The sequence below is a fragment of the Lycium barbarum genome, chromosome 6, assembly GCF_019175385.1.
Source record: "Lycium barbarum isolate Lr01 chromosome 6, ASM1917538v2, whole genome shotgun sequence".
Classification (NCBI taxonomy): domain Eukaryota; kingdom Viridiplantae; phylum Streptophyta; class Magnoliopsida; order Solanales; family Solanaceae; genus Lycium; species Lycium barbarum.
Window position 1 is genome coordinate 73,265,945 of NC_083342.1, and position 22,088 is coordinate 73,288,032.

At 40.4% G+C, this 22,088-nt stretch overlaps 1 non-coding gene across 1 annotated transcript; it reads left to right on the plus strand.

Moving 5' to 3' along the window:
• The first annotated feature begins 11,436 nt into the window (after positions 1 to 11,436).
• LOC132600920 (small nucleolar RNA R71) lies at positions 11,437 to 11,542 on the plus strand. Its single transcript, XR_009567378.1, has one exon. It is a non-coding gene; the product is annotated as a small nucleolar RNA R71 (small nucleolar RNA).
• The last annotated feature ends 10,546 nt before the right edge of the window (positions 11,543 to 22,088 follow it).

Consider the following 22,088-nt stretch of genomic DNA (forward strand, 5'->3'; position numbering starts at 1 on the left):
ACTTTACGGACCGTAAAAAATGGTTTACGCCCAAGTTGGCTGCTCAGCTGTGCAACTTCCCCTTTTTAAATACGGACCGTAAACTGGACCGTAAACTGGTTTACGGTCCGTAAACATGCGGACGTTGTCAAATATAGTAACCCAACAAGGTTGGGGTCGAATCCCACAGGGAATATGGTGTGAAAAGATTACTAAAGTTGTAGATGCTAAGTTCTGGGTCTAATGTCTTAATCCGATAATGTTGGTAAGAGTTGATCTTTTCTATAACTAATTTCTAACTATTTCTTTGGTGGAAATTTATGGTAAAAGAAACTAAGGTTGTGTCCCCGTTAGATAGGGTGTATGCTCATGGGTATTGATCTTGATATACTTCTAATGGATCATTCTATGAATGCACTTAATCACTATGTGAATCTCTACTATTTCCCAATAAATAAAGATTATGTCTCTCTATGATTTTTCCAAATATAAGAAAGTAACTATGAAGAACGATTAATCATGCCAAGTAAATTCATCTTATTCCTGAGTGAATTTATTAAACAAAGGTTAAAGCTTTGAGTTCTTGTTAATTATTCTTACCAACCCTAATTATTTTTCCAAATAAATTTAGGGTTTATGGCTTTAACTAATGTTTGCAACCATTAATTATGAATGAAGAATGAAGAATAACTAAACCCTAAAAATCCATTATGTGTATATCATTCACAATACCCAATTTACAAAACACCCATCATTAGGTTCACAACCCTAGTAAGGGAAATTAGCTACTCATAACAAAGAGCAAGAAATACGAAATTGGAGAATTCATAATAGCTTACTTTGAAATGAAAAAGGATTGAGAATACTTGAATTGATGTTTTAATCTTCACAAGCTAGAGAGTATGTAATGTTCTATCTCAAGAAACATAAAAATACTCAATATCCTAGTTAGAAACCCTAAAAAGACTATTTATAAGGTTTGGGAAATACACAAGTTACAGATTTTACACTTTAGTCCCATCATGATAAAATACGGTCCGTAAATCACTTTACGGACCGTAAAAAATGGTTTACGCCCAAGTTGGCTGCTCAGCTGTGCAACTTCCCCTTTTTAAATACGGACCGTAAACTGGTTTACGGTCCGTAAACTGCATGGTCGTATTTCAACATCCTCTGCTTCCACTTTCTGCCAGATGCTCAGCTGGTTAAATACGTGATGGAATACGGACCGTAAACTGAAATACGGTCCGTAACCCTAGCTCGTAAACCACCATCTTCTCAGTTTGACTTTCTGGTTCTGTTATCCTTAAACACGGCCATGGAATACGGCCCGTATTGTGGAATACGGTCCGTAAACTTCAATTTACGACCATGATCTGCACTTCAACTGTGATCTTGCCAAATCTGTTCCTTTTCCTGAAAACACTAAAAACCACGTAAAATCACATAGGCTTGCTTAAAAACAAGTAAAACTTAGAGTTAAAAAGCATCAATTGTGGCATAAAATCACGCCACATCAACACCCCCAACTTAAAGTATTTGCTTGTCCTCAAGCAGGCTATACCACACAACGACTCAATCTAACACTTAGATATCATAGAATAACAATGTCTACATCGGTTTTGACTTGGAACTTCTGGCATGCATGTTTCCTTTAAACGACCACCCCGACTTTCTACTTTAAAGCACTATGCACAACTCAAGAACCTTACGACTAACAATGAAGCTTCAATAAATGACATTACATTATCGAACATATTATGGTGCACATAAACGCTACTTTAGGCGGTCACTTTATTTTGTTCAATTCTCATTCTTATGCCCTCACATAGACCAAAGATTGTCCCATCACACATATATACGACAAGAATGGGACGAAGACGAAAGAGAAGAGAAAAACACTCACACTCACAAAGAAATTCATATCTACACATGCAAATACCATAGGCTTGCCCTTATTTTCTATGTTTTCATCCTAGGCTCGTTCGGTTGTGATCACATTAGGACTTGTTTCGGCTTGTAATGTAGGTTTAGGGACGGGTCGGATACTTTTTGGATATTAGTGACTCACACTCCTTGAACACTACAACATCTTGTCACCTTAATTCGCCTCTTTTCTTTCCACCCCTTTAATTTCTTTCAGTTTTCGACCTCGATGTGGTTTTACTTCTAACCAACTTACAATTCTTTTTGCGTTACGATTTTCTGATTTTTTTTTTTTTTTATGTATATATATATATACGCAGCTACCCCATCGAATCTTCACTAGCAAACTCCACCACCCCCAACTTATGTTTTTAACATGTACTCCACATTTAATTCACCCCCAATTTAGGCATTTTGCCTCATCTAACTAGTAGCATCAAGGAGGGAACGGGTGCGAAGATGGATTAATTTCACAAAGGGTAAGGTTTCATAATTGGCTAGCCAAGAAAAAGGTCAAAAAGGCTCAAAAGGGAAACTAAGGGTATTTAACACTTTTGGTCAGGCTTATTTAGGCAAAGTGACTATTTCAACAAAGAAAGCCTAAGATCATCTCACAACCAAACTAACTTTCGGATTTCATACAAGACCAACTGGGCAAGTTCTAGATTATACATGCATAAACAGAATCAAACTAATAGCTCACACACACATTGGCATAAGGACAAATATTTTTACACTTGTGACCTCATAAGTAGTCATTTATCACACACAATGCCCCAATAATAATAATGTCATATAAAGAATCAATTATGTTGATCAATCCTGTTCTAAGTATGCGCTTTCCAAATTTTCGAGGGGTCCAAAATTTCCAACAAATCACAATACATGCCATTAGTTACCAAGTAATAACAAATAAGTTAAAATTATTCTACTCAACCTAAGCAATATCCTAAACATGCCAGTTTCAACAAAAATAAAACCTCTCAGGAAAAGAACTCTGGCAAAGAAAAGCCGAGGGGGTTCCTAAACACATGTTTACACTACCTTACTATCAATAAGTCCCACCCCCAACGAAAATTTAAGCACTGTCTCAGTGCTTCAAATATAAGAACAAGTGAGCAAGAAAGTACCTGAATGCTGTGAACATCTCATGGCGCGCCCGCTGCATCCGACGGCTGATTTGAGGATTCTCCAGGTTGGCGCTGCGGCTCAACCAATGACTGAAAGATCGCCTGCTGCAGATCCTTCTTTTCGGTCTATTTTAATCTCCTGGCTAACTCCTCCGGGTCCTCAGATGACTCACTGACCCTCTTTCCAGTACTGCGATCAAAAGGTTCCGCATCTTCTGTCTCCTCCTCAGAACCAAACAGATCCAGCACCTTAAATGTACTAGGCAAAATGGCCTGTGGTGCTGGTGCTGGTGCGGCTACCATCCCGTGCATCTTGAGCGTTTCAAGCTCCTTTTTCAGTTTCTCCAACTCACTCCTCAAAGATCTAGACTCCCCACCGGGTGCGGTCTGCTCTCGAGTCATAAATCTCGCCTCCAAGCTGTCTAGTCGGGCCCGATACACCTCGTGTTTTTTCTCAAACTCCGCACGGATCTCTGTGGTTGCCTCAGTGACAAGTTGCTGCATCGTCCTCGCCACCTTCGGCCTGAATTGTTGCAAGATTTTGTCTACTTGCCTTTCGGTCCGAACCGCTTTGATTGCGATTTGACTGTAGTTAGCAGGGCTGAAATGTAGCAACCCCACCTCTGGATCAGCAGGCTCGGCTGTCGCGGCAGCAGTGGCGGACCCCGAAGGAGGATCCTGTGTGGCTGGGGGTGGTGGTTGAGGTCTTGCCGTAGAAGCCTCGAGTGTGGCTGCATCATCTTGTGTCTCAATAGTAGCGGGAACACCTGTTGTGAGAGCCTCTGATCCAATAGTGGTAGCACCAAACTCGGACCCTACTGGATCAGTCCTATAAGCACGGCTCGGACTCAACTCTAGCTGAGTGTCATCATCATCACCAGACTGATCCGCCTCCCGGTCCTTTCTGCTTACCACTTTATTCTTCGTCCAATCCCCTACATGTATTGCTGTGATGGTATCATCCCATTCTGGAAGCGGAGTTATCTTTGCCCGTCGACACAACGCCGTGATAAGACAAGGAAACACCATGTTCTGGTTGGGCTTATGTGCCCGCACATGCAGCTCCTCAGCTATCAGCTCCCCAACATTCATCGGGTATCTTGACATGAAAGAAGCAATAGTGACTGCATGGCTGGTGGAAAGGGTATTATCTGCCTGAGTTGGAGTGATCCTGTACCGCAGCAAGGTCCACCAAAATTTGGCCTCTGTTGACAGACAACTTTAAGTGATCTTGGCTTTCCCATCGTTAACCCATTTCTGCTCATGTGGCTCAGATGTGATAAGTGCTGCAGTCCATTGTCTGACTGATTTGTTGTCCTTCCTGTCTCGTTTGTCTAAGAACAGGCTCAGATCAGTAGGAGCCACAAAATCATCACCAAACAGGACCCTGTTGATGGCCTTGGAGGAGATATCAACCAAGGTGTTCCGGATCGTCACATGTTCCAGCATTGGGATCTGATGCCAGGCAAGACTTGGCTTTTTCATCGATCTCAAGATGGCCCCATAGGATGCATAGAATTCTCGCACAATATATGGAGCATACTCTCCCGGTTCATGAGTGAATGCATCTAATTTGTATCCTTTGATGGTATCATCCAGCTGTGGGTGAGCGGAAATACCATTGAATATCAACCGCCGTTCTTCAAATATTTTTCTCGACGGCTGCCCATCAGTTTCAGACCCGGCCATCCCTTGGTCATACAACTCCTTTGACCCTTTTACCGAGAACCGCAGCTTCTCTTCATCCAATATTTTGGTCCTGACGACCAGCTTACGACCTTTAGGTGGCGTACCAGCAATCGGCTCACTACCCGCACTAATCCCTGCTGAGTCACTCTCTGATGGAGTTTGGGTGGCAGCCCCCCTGCTAGATGCTTTCGCGTCGGAATCCCCTTCTTCAGACTGGGAGGCTTCCGACGTAGATTTAGATGGGGTCATAGTTGGGGGCATAGTTGATGTGGTTGCCACTGTGTCTTGGGTGGGAGCCCCCCGGACCTTTGGTGGTGGTATAACCTCGGCGTACTCGGATCCTGAGTGTTCCCCTTCCGAAGTGGACGATTCATCCATCAACCTGGAATCCAAGCGTGCTCTCTTTTCCTTGACTTTGCTGTGGGCCCCCCTTTTGCTGCTTGTCTTTTCTGACCCATTCCTGAAAAATACATCACATCTCAGTTATCCTGGAATAATCAACCAAAAATAAGAATATATGCCTGTTCACAGTATACATTTTCTGGCTGTGGTCGTAAACGCAAAAGACGGACCGTAAACTAGTTTACGGTCCGTAAATTAGATCGTAAACTGGGGGATTCCTTTAGGATGTCATTCTGTCCACTAACATGCTTAAATACGGACCGTAAAGTGAAATACGGTCCGTAATGTGAAGTCGTAATTCGCACCACAGACAAACGCATCTTGATTTCACAATTTCATATCATATCTCGGTTTCACGTTGTGTTGGTGCTTAGGCTACTCAGACTTCACCTATTTTTTTCTATCAATATTCAGAATTTCCACGAGGGAATTGGTGGGCAAACCAAAAACTTCAAATTTTTGAAGTGTGGAATGCCCTCCAACCCTTTTTGGGTGTTATTAACAATTACCCATGCGAATTTAAAGAGATTGAACACCTCTATCCCCTCACTAGATCATTAACCAAGGGAATTAATCACTTAATTTCACCAACCCAGTTTAAACCATCATTTACCACCAAGTTCAAGTTCACAAATAATAAAGAAGGATGGGGAACATGAGTCATACCTTTCAATGATGATTCAAACCACTAGAAACACAGATTTGTAGAGAACCAATGCAATCACACACGAAATTAAACCTAGGGCAGAGTGATAGTTCGAATTCTTGGTGAGATGGAGGGTTGTGTGTGGAGTTTGCGTATTTATGGTGGGTAGAGAAGACGTGAAGATGGAGGGAAGTTAATTAGGGTGATGGTTCATCTGCCTTGGTTTAATTCGTGGAGGTTATATTTAAATTGCTGCGTTATATATATTTTTTTTGTTCTAAATACGGTCCGTAAATTGATTTACGGCCCGTATTTAGAGATGTTATATCTGGCAGTGCACTGTATTGTCTCATGTTAGTTTACGTTCAGATTTACGGACCGTATTTCACAATACGGTCCGTCCTCCGTGGTCGTAAACCAACAATGTTCATTATAGTGCTCACTGTTCTGCAACATTGTTCAATACGCCCTATGGTACGAGCCGTATTGTGAAATACGGTCCGTATACTTCAGGCGTCTTTTGCAATGTTGCAGACTACTAAACTTACCTGCATCTCAGCAGAATTTTGCTGTCACATATTCCTGCACCAAAACAACCATTACCCTATATGTACGAAGAACAACAAAGAAAAAGAAAGATAAACATTCACTTGGGTTGCCTCCCAAGAAGCGCTTGATTTAACGTCGCGGCACGACGGTGGTGACCAATCACTCATTCTCTTGGTACACCAGCTCATTGTTTGTCCCGAGGTGTTTCAACCTGTAGCGATCAACAATCCTATCCTCCGAAACCATTCCGTGGTAGTGCTTCAATCTCTGCCCATTCACCTTAAATGTCCGAGTACCATCTCCGGACTTCAATTCAACCGCGCCATGGAGTGAGGTACCTACCACCTCAAACGGACCAGACCACCTGGATTTGAGTTTACCCGGTAGCAACTTCAGCCGAGAGTTAAACAGTAATACAGAGTCGCCCTTGTAGAACTCTCGCTTCAGAATCTTCTTGTCATGGTATTGCTTCATCCTTTCTTTATAAAGGGCTGCACTCTCATATGCCTGGTATCGAAATTCATCCATCTCATTCAATTGAAACAACCTCAGCTTGGTTGCTTCCTCCCAATCCATGTTCAGCTTCTTTAGCGCCCACATAGCCTTGTGTTCAAGTTCAACCGGCAAGTGACAAGCTTTTCCGAATACAAGCTTGAAGGGTGAAGTCCCAATTGGAGTTTTGAAAGCAGTCCGGTATGCCCATAGAGCGTCATCGAGCTTGCGGGCCCAATCAGTTCTATTGGCATTCACGGTCTTTGCTAGAATACTTTTAATCTCCCTATTGGACACTTCAACCTGTCCACTTGTCTGAGGGTGATAAGGCGTTGCCACCCTATGATTTACACCATATTTCTCCATCAGTCCCGCAAACGCTTTATTGCAAAAGTGGGATCCACCATCACTGATTATCGCCCTCGGGGTACCAAAACGAGTAAAAATGTTCTTCTTAAGGAATCCCATAACACTCTTGGCCTCATTATTGGGTAAAGCCACTGCCTCAACCCATTTTGACACATAATCCACAGCTACCAAGATGTATTTCATTCCACCAGAACTCACAAAAGGTCCCATAAAGTCGATCCCCCAGCAATCGAACACTTCCACCTCCAAAACAAAATTCATAGGCATCTCTTGTCTTCTGCCTATATTCCCTTGCTTTTGACATTGACCACAGGATCGCACCAACAGATTAGCATCATGAGACATAGTCGGCCAGTAATAGCCGCACTCAAGTACCTTGGCTGCAGTCCGGTTTCCGCTATGATGACCCCTAACAGGAGAGTCATGGCATGCCTTAAGAATTTCCATCACTTCACTTTCTGGCACACAACGCCGAATGATGTTATCAGCACATGTGCGGAACAAATAAGGCTCGTCCCAATAGTACTGCCGAGCATCCCGCAAGAATTTCTTCTTTTGGTAAGTTTTGATATCATCGGGAATTATACCTGTTACCAAATAATTGGCAAAATCAGCATACCATGGTGCTACCTCATTTGACACCGCCAACACCCTTTCGTCTGGAAAAGCATCATCTATATCAAGCTCGTCAGTCGGTCTCCCAGCTTCTTCAAGCCGAGAGAGATGGTCAGCCACCTGGTTTTCAGTGCCCTTTCGGTCTTTTACCTCAAAATCGAACTCTTGCAGCAGTAGCACCCATCTAATCAGTCGCGGCTTTGCTTCCTTCTTTGCCATGAGGTATCTCATGGCTGCATGATCAGTATAAACCACAACTTTGGACCCCAACAAGTAGGCCCGAAATTTTTCGAAAGCAAACACAATGGCAAGCAGTTCTTGCTCTGTCACTGTGTAATTCATCTGTGCAGCATTCAGCGTTCTGCTAGCATAATAGATCGGGTGCATAATTTTATTGTGCCTCTGCCCAAGCACAGCGCCTATTGCGAAACCACTCGCATCACACATCAGTTCGAATGGTAGGGACCAGTCAGGAGCAATAATAATAGGAGCAGTAGTGAGACGCTCTTTTAGCTCCTCGAATGCCTTCTGGCACTTGTCATCAAATACGAATTTAGCCTCTTTTTCAAGAAGCTTGCACATAGGGTTTGCGATCTTGGAGAAATCTTTGATGAAGCGCCTATAGAACCCAGCATGTCCCAAGAAACTGCGGACACCCTTGACTGAGATGGGTGGAGGAAGTTTTGCAATCACATCAATTTTCGCTTGATCACCTCGATTCCCTTTTCGGAGATTTTGTGACCGAGGACGATTCCTTCCTTCACCATAAAGTGGTATTTCTCCCAGTTCAGCACCAGATTGGTCTCCTCACACCTTCTTAGCACTTGACCCAGATGGCCTAGACAATCTTCAAATGAGTCACCCACCACGGAAAAATCATCCATGAACACCTCCAAGAAATCCTCCACCATGTCGGAGAAGATTGACATCATACACCTCTGAAAGGTGGCTGGTGCATTACACAACCCAAAAGGCATCCGGCTGAATGCAAATGTCCCATAAGGACAAGTGAATGTGGTCTTCTCCTGATCTTCCAGAGAAATGTTTATCTGATTGTAGCCCGAATAACCATCAAGGAAACAATAATAAGAACGCCCTGCTAGTCTATCCAACATCTGGTCAATGAAGGGCATAGGGAAGTGGTCCTTGCTCGTGGCTGTGTTGAGCTTGCGATAATCCATGCAAACTCTCCAACCGGTGACAGTTCTGGTCGGGATCAACTCATTCTTAGCATTCGACACAACAGTGATGCCGCCCTTCTTAGGAACACATTGGACCGGACTCACCCATTTACTATCAGCAATAGGGAAAACCACGCCTGCATCTAGCCATTTGATAATCTCTTTCTTGACAACCTCTTGCATGTTCTCGTTTAGTCGTCTCTGATGCTCTACACTTGGTTTGCTGCCGTCCTCCAATTGAATTTTGTGTTCACAGATCCCAGATGGGATACCTCTAATATCTGCTATGGTCCAACCAATAGCACGCCTATACTCCCTCAATACCTCCAAAAGTTGCACAATCTGCTCCTCAGTCAATGAGGCTGACACAATCACCGGTAATGTGTTGTCGGGACCAAGGAACTCATATCTCAGGTGTGATGGGAGCTGCTTAAGCTCTAACTTAGGTGGCTCAATGATCGAAGGCTTTGATGGAGGAGTTGTTCTATTTTCCAGATCAAGACTCAGCTTCTTTGGGTGGTATGTGTATGAGCCCAGCCCCACAAGTGAATTAACTGTCTCCTCATAGCCTTCCATATTCTCAGCATCGAAATTCATCAGAATACCAGCCAAAGCCTCACTTAAGCTCTCTTCTTCCATTTTGAACTCCACTGCATCATTAACAACATCCCATGAATCAATGACCGAAATACTCTCGTAAGCACTTGGTAACTTCATCCCTTTGCTAGCCTGAAAAGTCACTTCTTCATTGTTGATTCGGAATTTTATTTCATTTTTCTCAGAATCCATCAAGGCCCTACCTGTAGCAAGGAAAGGTCTCCCCAGAATGATAGGAATGTCCCGATCAATAGCACAGTCAAGAATCACGAAATCAGCGGGCAACATAAAATCACCAACCCGCACAATGACATCATCCACCACCCCGACAGGTCTTTTGATAGACCTATCAGCCATTTGCAGTCTCATCGTAGTCGGTCTTGGCATCCCCAAACCTGATTGTTTATAAATAGCAAGGGGCATCAAATTTATACTCGCCCCATTATCACACAAGGCGCGAGCAAAATCATGGTGCCCAATAGAACAAGGAATGGTGAACGCTCCAGGATCTCCCTTTTTCTGAACAAGTGTGGTTGAGATGATGGAGCTCACCGTGTGAGTCAAACTCACGGTTTCATGTTGAACCGTCTTCTTCTTGGTCAGCATATCCTTCAAGTATTTTGCAAAACCCGGCATTTCCTTGACAGCTTCCAAGAAGGGAAAATTTAGAGACAACTGCTTCAGCTGATCATAAAACTTCTCGAACTTAGCATCTTCTTTCTTCTTTACCAACCTTTGAGGGAAGGGAGGTTTAGATTTGAATAGCTGCGTCAAAGGGCGTAGAGCCCCTTTTACAGCCTGATTACTCGTGTCATCAGCTTCTCTCACCATCTCTGGAATCTTAGCAACCTTTTTGTCAGTAGGCCTCTCATCAGCAATGATGGGTGTGTCGGACTGCACCTCATCCTCTTCATCTATTTGCTCAAGATCAATCATCTTCTCAGCAGCCCCCTGGATTTGTTTACCACTCCTAGTAGTGATGGCAAATGCACGGTCTATACCGCCTCCCCCATTCCTAGGATTTGGAATAGTGTCACTCGGAAGTCCTCCTTTTTTAGGAGGGTGCTGCTCTCTAGAAATGTCCCTCATCTGCGACTCAAGCTTCTGAATAGCTGCTGTATGGGACCCCACTGTTTCTGTCAGCCCAGATAAAGTTCTGTCAGACTTAGCTTGGTTTGCCAGAATCTGCTCAAGCATTGCTTCGACCTTCGAACTACCTTGCTCTGAAGACTCACCTTTAGGTGGTATATAAGGATTTGTACTCTTGTTCCCAAAATTGTTGCTGTTGTTATAGCTCCTGTGATTTCCACCACCAAAATTATTGTTGTAGTTGCCAGAATTGTTGTAAGCACCTTGGCCTTGGCCTTGGCCTTGCTGTGGTCTCCATTGATTTTGACTCTGATAGCCACCTTGGTAATTCTGTCTTTGGTAACCCCCTTGAGGGTTGTTAACATAGTTGGCATCTTCAACCTGCCTAGATGGCCCCTCAAGGAGCGGACCATCTTGAGCATGGTACATCCCTTGCGGCAAGACTGTATTATCTTCACAAACATTTACCTTTTTGATTTGTGATTCATCAAACTTCTTTGTCAGCAAGGCAATATTTGTTGCAAGTGCTGCTAATGTTTGCTGGGTATCTTGATTTTCCCTCACCATATTCTGGATCATGGCACTACCATATGGTACCATATCAGCATTGTTTGAGTGCCAAGCCTGATTATGAGTTGTCAGCTTGTTAAGTATGGTGGTTATTTGTCGAAAGGTCTTGTTCATAAAACAACCATCAGCTGCATTATTAGCCACTGACTGTGACACTGGGTCTAACCCTCGATAGAACTTCTCCATCAATATATGATCCAGAAAACCATGATTCGGGCTGTCCTGCAAATACTCCTTGAATCTCTCCCATGCTTCATATAGCTGTTCCCCCGGTCGCTGCTTAAATTCATATATCTTATCACGAATTTCAGCTCTTTTGCTAGGGGGATACCACTTTGTGAGAAAAGCAGTTGTCATTTCTGCCCATGAAGTAATAGAATTCCGGGGCAGCTTCTCAAACCATGTTCTTGCTTCTCCCGCTAGGGAATATTTGAATAACCTCAACCTAATAGCATCTTGTGAAACATTGTTCTGGATGTGATTAGCACACACATCCACAAAATTCTTCAAATGACGATGGGGGTCATTCTTGGTAGAGTTCCGAAAGTATCCCTCAAGTTTCAACAACTGGTATAGAGAGGAGTCAATCTTCACAGTAGCAGCTCCAAATCGAGGCTGAACAATAGGAGATGCATAGTCCTCCTCCGGAACAAATTCAGCGAAAATATTTTCATCGACTGGTTCATTCGCCTAATTGTTCACCACATTTCCTTGGTTGTCAGCTCGTTGATTTTGATGATGTCGATTCATGTTCACCTTATTTACACAAAGTAGCAAACAAGGTGGGATGGAATAAGCAAAAGACTTTAATCAAAGCAAACACTATTTAATAATTTCAAAACCGTATTCCCCGGCAGCGGCGCCAAAATTTGATACGCTCAAATTACACCTCTTAATGGTGTAATGCGGACGTTGTCAAATATAGTAACCCAACAAGGTTGGGGTCGAATCCCACAGGGAATATGATGTGAAAAGATTACTAAAGTCGTAGATGCTAAGTTCTGGGTCTAATGTATTAATCCGATAATGTTGGTAAGAGTTGATCTTTTCTATAACTAATTTCTAACTATTTCTTTGGTGGAAATTTATGGTAAAAGAAACTAAGGTTGTGTCCCCGTTAGATAGGGTGTATGCTCATGGGTATTGATCTTGATATACTTCTAATGGATCATTCTATGAATGCACTTAATCACTATGTGAATCTCTACTATTTCCCAATAAATAAAGATTATGTCTCTCTATGATTTTGCCAAATATAAGAAAGTAACTATGAAGAACGATTAATCATGCCAAGTAAATTCATCTTATTCCTGAGTGAATTTATTAAACAAAGGTTAAAGCTTTGAGTTCTTGTTAATTATTCTTACCAACCCTAATTATTTTTCCAAATAAATTTAGGGTTTATGGCTTTAACTAATGTTTGCAACCATTAATTATGAATGAAGAATGAAGAATAACTAAACCCTAAAAATCCATTATGTGTATATCATTCACAATACCCAATTTACAAAACACCCATCATTAGGTTCACAACCCTAGTAAGGGAAATTAGCTACTCATAACAAAGAGCAAGAAATACGAAATTGGAGAATTCATAATAGCTTACTTTGAAATGAAAAAGGATTGAGAATACTTGAATTGATGTTTTAATCTTCACAAGCTAGAGAGTATGTAATGTTCTATCTCAAGAAACATAAAACTACTCAATATCCTAGTTAGAAACCCTAAAAAGACTATTTATAAGGTTTGGGAAATACACAAGTTACAGATTTTACACTTTAGTCCCATCATGATAAAATACGGTCCGTAAATCACTTTACGGACCGTAAAAAATGGTTTACGCCCAAGTTGGCTGCTCAGCTGTGCAACTTCCCCTTTTTAAATACGGACCGTAAACTGGACCGTAAACTGGTTTACGGTCCGTAAACATGCGGACGTTGTCAAATATAGTAACCCAACAAGGTTGGGGTCGAATCCCACAGGGAATATGGTGTGAAAAGATTACTAAAGTCGTAGATGCTAAGTTCTGGGTCTAATGTCTTAATCCGATAATGTTGGTAAGAGTTGATCTTTTCTATAACTAATTTCTAACTATTTCTTTGGTGGAAATTTATGGTAAAAGAAACTAAGGTTGTGTCCCCGTTAGATAGGGTGTATGCTCATGGGTATTGATCTTGATATACTTTTAATGGATCATTCTATGAATGCACTTAATCACTATGTGAATCTCTACTATTTCCCAATAAATAAAGATTATGTCTCTCTATGATTTTTCCAAATATAAGAAAGTAACTATGAAGAACGATTAATCATGCCAAGTAAATTCATCTTATTCCTGAGTGAATTTATTAAACAAAGGTTAAAGCTTTGAGTTCTTGTTAATTATTCTTACCAACCCTAATTATTTTTCCAAATAAATTTAGGGTTTATGGCTTTAACTAATGTTTGCAACCATTAATTATGAATGAAGAATGAAGAATAACTAAACCCTAAAAATCCATTATGTGTATATCATTCACAATACCCAATTTACAAAACACCCATCATTAGGTTCACAACCCTAGTAAGGGAAATTAGCTACTCATAACAAAGAGCAAGAAATACGAAATTGGAGAATTCATAATAGCTTACTTTGAAATGAAAAAGGATTGAGAATACTTGAATTGATGTTTTAATCTTCACAAGCTAGAGAGTATGTAATGTTCTATCTCAAGAAACATAAAACTACTCAATATCCTAGTTAGAAACCCTAAAAAGACTATTTATAAGGTTTGGGAAATACACAAGTTACAGATTTTACACTTTAGTCCCATCATGATAAAATACGGTCCGTAAATCACTTTACGGACCGTAAAAAATGGTTTACGCCCAAGTTGGCTGCTCAGCTGTGCAACTTCCCCTTTTTAAATACGGACCGTAAACTGGACCGTAAACTGGTTTACGGTCCGTAAACATGCGGACGTTGTCAAATATAGTAACCCAACAAGGTTGGGGTCGAATCCCACAGGGAATATGGTGTGAAAAGATTACTAAAGTCGTAGATGCTAAGTTCTGGGTCTAATGTCTTAATCCGATAATGTTGGTAAGAGTTGATCTTTTCTATAACTAATTTCTAACTATTTCTTTGGTGGAAATTTATGGTAAAAGAAACTAAGGTTGTGTCCCCGTTAGATAGGGTGTATGCTCATGGGTATTGATCTTGATATACTTCTAATGGATCATTCTATGAATGCACTTAATCACTATGTGAATCTCTACTATTTCCCAATAAATAAAGATTATGTCTCTCTATGATTTTTCCAAATATAAGAAAGTAACTATGAAGAACGATTAATCATGCCAAGTAAATTCATCTTATTCCTGAGTGAATTTATTAAACAAAGGTTAAAGCTTTGAGTTCTTGTTAATTATTCTTACCAACCCTAATTATTTTTCCAAATAAATTTAGGGTTTATGGCTTTAACTAATGTTTGCAACCATTAATTATGAATGAAGAATGAAGAATAACTAAATCCTAAAAATCCATTATGTGTATATCATTCACAATACCCAATTTACAAAACACCCATCATTAGGTTCACAACCCTAGTAAGGGAAATTAGCTACTCATAACAAAGAGCAAGAAATACGAAATTGGAGAATTCATAATAGCTTACTTTGAAATGAAAAGGGATTGAGAATACTTGAATTTATGTTTTAATCTTCACAAGCTAGAGAGTATGTAATGTTCTATCTCAAGAAACATAAAACTACTCAATATCCTAGTTAGAAACCCTAAAAAGACTATTTATAAGGTTTGGGAAATACACAAGTTACAGATTTTACACTTTAGTCCCATCATGATAAAATACGGTCCGTAAATCACTTTACGGACCGTAAAAGATGGTTTACGCCCAAGTTGGCTGCTCAGCTGTGCAACTTCCCCTTTTTAAATACGGACCGTAAACTGGACCGTAAACTGGTTTACGGTCCGTAAACATGCGGACGTTGTCAAATATAGTAACCCAACAAGGTTGGGGTCGAATCCCACAGGGAATATGGTGTGAAAAGATTACTAAAGTCGTAGGTCTAATGTCTTAATCCGATAATGTTGGTAAGAGTTGATCTTTTCTATAACTAATTTCTAACTATTTCTTTGGTGGAAATTTATGGTAAAAGAAACTAAGGTTGTGTCCCCGTTAGATAGGGTGTATGCTCATGGGTATTGATCTTGATATACTTCTAATGGATCATTCTATGAATGCACTTAATCACTATGTGAATCTCTACTATTTCCCAATAAATAAAGATTATGTCTCTCTATGATTTTTCCAAATATAAGAAAGTAACTATGAAGAACGATTAATCATGCCAAGTAAATTCATCTTATTCCTGAGTGAATTTATTAAACAAAGGTTAAAGCTTTGAGTTCTTGTTAATTATTCTTACCAACCCTAATTATTTTTCCAAATAAATTTAGGGTTTATGGCTTTAACTAATGTTTGCAACCATTAATTATGAATGAAGAATGAAGAATAACTAAACCCTAAAAATCCATTATGTGTATATCATTCACAATACCCAATTTACAAAACACCCATCATTAGGTTCACAACCCTAGTAAGGGAAATTAGCTACTCATAACAAAGAGCAAGAAATACGAAATTGGAGAATTCATAATAGCTTACTTTGAAATGAAAAAGGATTGAGAATACTTGAATTGATGTTTTAATCTTCACAAGCTAGAGAGTATGTAATGTTCTATCTTAAGAAACATAAAAATACTCAATATCCTAGTTAGAAACCCTAAAAAGACTATTTATAAGGTTTGGGAAATACACAAGTTACAGATTTTACACTTTAGTCCCATCATGATAAAATACGGTCCGTAAATCACTTTACGGACCGTAAAAAATGGTTTACGCCCAAGTTGGCTGCTCAGCTGTGCAACTTCCCCTTTTTAAATACGGACCGTAAACTGGACCGTAAACTGGTTTACGGTCCGTAAACATGCGGACGTTATCAAATATAGTAACCCAACAAGGTTGGGGTCGAATCCCACAGGGAATATGGTGTGAAAAGATTACTAAAGTCGTAGATGCTAAGTTCTGGGTCTAATGTCTTAATCCGATAATGTTGGTAAGAGTTGATCTTTTCTATAACTAATTTCTAACTATTTCTTTGGTGGAAATTTATGGTAAAAGAAACTAAGGTTGTGTCCCCGTTATATAGGGTGTATGCTCATGGGTATTGATCTTGATATACTTCTAATGGATCATTCTATGAATGCACTTAATCACTATGTGAATCTCTACTATTTCCCAATAAATAAAGATTATGTCTCTCTATGATTTTTCCAAATATAAGAAAGTAACTATGAAGAACGATTAATCATGCCAAGTAAATTCATCTTATTCCTGAGTGAATTTATTAAACAAAGGTTAAAGCTTTGAGTTCTTGTTAATTATTCTTACCAACCCTAATTATTTTTCCAAATAAATTTAGGGTTTATGGCTTTAACTAATGTTTGCAACCATTAATTATGAATGAAGAATGAAGAATAACTAAACCCTAAAAATCCATTATGTGTATATCATTCACAATACCCAATTTACAAAACACCCATCATTAGGTTCACAACCCTAGTAAGGGAAATTAGCTACTCATAACAAAGAGCAAGAAATACGAAATTGGAGAATTCATAATAGCTTACTTTGAAATGAAAAAGGATTGAGAATACTTGAATTGATGTTTTAATCTTCACAAGCTAGAGAGTATGTAATGTTCTATCTCAAGAAACATAAAAATACTCAATATCCTAGTTAGAAACCCTAAAAAGACTATTTATAAGGTTTGGGAAATACACAAGTTACAGATTTTACACTTTAGTCCCATCATGATAAAATACGGTCCGTAAATCACTTTACGGACCGTAAAAAATGGTTTACGCCCAAGTTGGCTGCTCAGCTATGCAACTTCCCCTTTTTAAATACGGACCGTAAACTGGTTTACGGTCCGTAAACTGCATGGTCGTATTTCAACATCCTCTGCTTCCACTTTCTGCCAGATGCTCAGCTGGTTAAATACGTGATGGAATACGGACCGTAAACTGAAATACGGTCCGTAAACCTAGCTCGTAAACCACCATCTTCTCAGTTTGACTTTCTGGTTCTGTTATCCTTAAACACGGCCATGGAATACGGCCCGTATTGTGGAATACGGTCCGTAAACTTCAATTTACGACCATGATCTGCACTTCAACTGTGATCTTGCCAAATCTGTTCCTTTTCCTGAAAACACTAAAAACCACGTAAAATCACATAGGCTTGCTTAAAAACAAGTAAAACTTAGAGTTAAAAAGCATCAATTGTGGCGTAAAATCACGCCACATCAGTAACCGGCCCTATGGCGAGGCCTCGGAAACCGTAACACATCATACTTCCGAATATGGTATAGCGCGCACGATCACAAAGCCGACCCGGGTACCGACGAACAAAATCATAGCGAATGGCACGAACGGAGTAGTGCAGAAAACATATGCATATCAAAAGTAATTTACAAGACTCGACATATAATTACATATAGGCATATACCGACGCCAGAAGGCTCGGGGTAGGAGTCAGGGCGATCAAAATTTATATATGGAAGTTACGAAGTTCCAAACTGCAAAACCTTTGAAAAGCAATTCACAGATCATTTTCCGAAAATCTAACATCATTCATAGTACAAAACGTTCAATAACGATACAGGAAATTTCAAACAGACCTTTGAGTCATAGGCAGATGATTACTTTTCATATCGAACGAAAATGAGCCAAACAACCAAATAAGGGAAGCCTCGGGGCTTGCGGGCCCACCTTGAGTCAAGTCGAGGCGGCGGACACAAATCACAGACTTTAGGCTCCATAAAGCCATCTACGAACGTTTCGAGAGATTTGGAAACAATAGCAAAAGTTATGAAGGTTTGAACATTCTTTCAACCAAATGTAAGGAATAGGTTTCAATTGCGCTGAATGAATAGTACCCAAACTTGAACTCGGATTTCCAAGAGCAGAATTATCCCCGAGGGTCCGATCTTAACCTAGTGTAACTAGGACATGCCAAAAGAAGGAAAGGTAAGCTTTACATACCTGGATTGCGTCTTACGCTCGTCAAATCTAAATTCCCGTTTCGTCCAAAAACTGCAAATGGTCACTTTTACCAGTTACTATTCATGAAAGTTAACATCTTAATCTTTGGGCTATACTTGGCTACCGAAATTTCGGCAGCATTTCCCCTATAAATCTAACACCCCCGAGACTTAGCTCAGCTCAAAATACATCAACAACAACAACCCACACATCATCAAACAACATAAACCACAATCAACGCATTCTAACTTCATAGTTCTACCTTACTACACAAGTTGACAACTTTCATTCAAACTTCACAATTCCAAACTTATGCCCACATTGTTGTATTCATTCACCCATTCAAGATTATTCAAACCCATCCCAATTACACTCCAAACAATATACAAAATTTCCCGAAGTTCATTACTTTCCATATTTCATCCAAAACATCAACAACTACGACGAACATACTAACTCGCATTGTTTCCTTCCAAATTCATTAACAACAACATTAATTCACATCCTAGAATCTTACTTTCATAATTATATAAAAATTCATATAAAAATCACATAATTTCCCATATCAACATACAACCAACTTCAATGCCAACTCACTTCGTTAAACCTTTATTTACGTCATAAACGCCACAACGACACAACTAACAAGCTAAATAAAAATTTAATCCATTACTCTTCACCACCAAGTGGCTCACGGCCACATACCACTTCACACACATGCACGGCTACTCACAACACAACACAATTCCATAATCTTTATGCAACTCTAATCACTAACACATATATACCCATTCCATAACATAAAACATAGAAATCTTACCTTTTTCTTGAAATTCCGACTTGCCGCAAACTTGGTTCTTTCGCTTAACTAATTGTATCACGTCGGAGAGCGTCTTGCATACTCTATGAATACAAGAAGAATAAGATTTTTAAGTCCAAGATCAAGGCTAGGAATTTTTTTTTTCTTTTCTTTTGCTATGGCCGAAAGCCTCTCTTGAGGTGGTCTTCAATTTTTGCTTGATTTTCTTGAACTTTCTAAAGATAAGCATGACTATATAATGCTTGCTTGATTAAATGGTCACATGAAAATCACATGACCATTTAAATGGGGCTTGGGCCAAGCCTTAATGGCCGGCCACCCCTATGGTTTTGGGCCTCAACTTTTCATTAATTTCTCGGGCCCAATTCGTTAAAAATCTCGTTTTGTAATTCCCGAAACTAATTTCCGAAATTCCAATTTCGCCCTTGGACTTCCTCCATATTCCCACACCAATGTTTTTCATAAACAACCTAGACATATTAACTAGAATCAAAATATTGCCTTATAACATATAAGTCTTAATTATTTCTCGATTTCCAATTATACGAAAACACGGGACATAACAAGCGGGTTCGCTCGGCTCCAAATATGGGGTCGGGTGCCCATCACACCCTAGTAAAGTCGGGGTGTGACACTTTTGTTCTTAGCACAGAATTCTTACAGTTTACACTCTCTCTATCCTCGTTCATCGAACCTTTATATGTCTTTATGATGCTACGGCCGAATGGTCTTCCATGCACGTTCCTTACATTTCATTCCATTTCCTCTATGATCGAATCTCTCGGTCTTCATATGAATTCTTATTCCATGACATTAATTTTCTAATCAATTGTGTTGACTCATCATGCTTGTTCTTTCCTCGATGAGTAATCGGTGTCCTACCGCCAACTCGTTAAAGTATCCTTCTTACTCCCATGGTTAAAGATTTCCAGTTACTTTGTTCCTAAATGCTCTCCTCTTCCTTCGACCAACCCATTAGTATACCTTTCCTACTTTCATCCTTAACATTCCTTGGATTTCTTCTTCCTCGAGCACCTTTCTTCTCTTGTTATTTGTAGTATCGCCTCTGAAGTTTGTGAAATATTCCTTTAAACGTGCAAATCCGTTCTATTCTTACGTCATCTATTTGGAAAGATTCTCCATGTTCGAGGCAACCGTGTTAATTTGACCACACACTTATCCCTTTATATACCTTTCAAGGGCTGAAAATCTCTTAGCATCGTTGCAAGGCTTAATCATTCTTTCTCTTACTTCACATTCCTCGTTGCGGTTACTATCCCTTTAGCCCCACTTATCGAATTCGGTGCTCGAACCCCACCATTCCTCTTTTGTTCCTTACTACCACACTTTATCCGTTTCACATGCCTACCTTTGAATGTTTACCCAAATAGTCTCGTGCTTGCCCGTTGTCCCTGTTGGAGGATTCACTCACTCATGTTTCCTACTTTTCACTTTTTTCGACATTTTAATCTCCGTACCTTCCATCTATTCACTTTCTTTCCTTTCCAGATGTCATTACATTAAAACTCTCCAAGCCTAACCCGTAGTGAAAATAGCATCAGCTTACCTTGTAACATTTGTATCATTTATTTTTTTGTCACTTGAACTTCGTTACCCTGTTCGATTAATGCCTTCCATCTGCCGCAACGTTGGTTGCCGGGATACACAACCCGCTGATATAGCTACGTATGGGATATCATATGCATACGTATATATATAATTACTACCATCTCGCTTACACAATCTTTCCAAACGCTATTCAAAATCACCCTAATTCTAGAGCTGTGATGCACCTCCTTTCTCTTCACCGGTCTAGTCTGCCTCGGCCTACGCGACCTCTTAAGGTGTCCAACCACTCCGCACACTCTAATTTCCTTTAGGCTACTCTATCTTCTCATTCATGTCTTATGTCTAAATTTATAGGACTTTTAGTACACCTCCCAGAGGGTCACCCATCCTAGCATTTATCTCACCCCAGGACGCTTAACCTCGAAACTCTGATGAAATTCGGTGCGTTAATACTGGTATAATCATATCCACCTCACCGCATGACCTTTACCATATAATCTAAAGAAAGTTGAAGTCTTGATAGATTCCAAAACGTTCTCGTAATGCATCTCCCTCCGAATTAGAAAGGGTCTCTTACTCTTCCGACTACATAATTACTATTTTGGCCTTTTTAATTATCAATATTCACCTTTCATCTGTATGTATGACTACTTTCCGTCCTAGATTTCCAGATTCCTAATGGTAGCGAACACACGTTGATCGCCGTTACTTATAAATACTCGGTTATCGACCTCTTTGGGTTTCCGCTCGCCACTATTAAATAATAATCTACAGCAAATGCACTTGCATAGAAAATTCCAATAAGGACTCATATACCTGTAGCCGATCGGTCTCTAGTCCGATCTGGTGGACTATAAGGTGAAGTGTGCTCCTCATCATTGTTTACCCACCATCTGCTCATCTGGCCCTCATCATCTCTCTCATCTGAATCCGAGAGATATACATAACCGGGTAACTCCTTATTTACCGACTGCCAGAATAGGGGGCTGGAGTAATCTGTAACACTCACCGGGGAGGCTGGTCTGACATAGTGCTCTACCATAGGAGCAGCTGGTACGGCCTCGGGAATCTCCTCCTCTGGTGTCCCAGACGAATACTCGGACAGATCTGTATCATAGCTGTCCTCTGGGGGGGTCCTCCTCCCTGGGAGTCAAGAACTCTGGAGGGATTGTCGCTGGGTCCTCCGAGGGATCAGTCTCAATAGAAGACTCCAAGTCCTGCCGACCTGTCAATGCGTAAATACAGTTCTGAGGAAAGCTCAAGCTGGACGCTCCCCCTCTGCCTCTACCACGACCTGCTCATGTTTGAGTGTCTTGTCCCGGATGGCGGACTGATGACGACGATCCGGCTACCGATC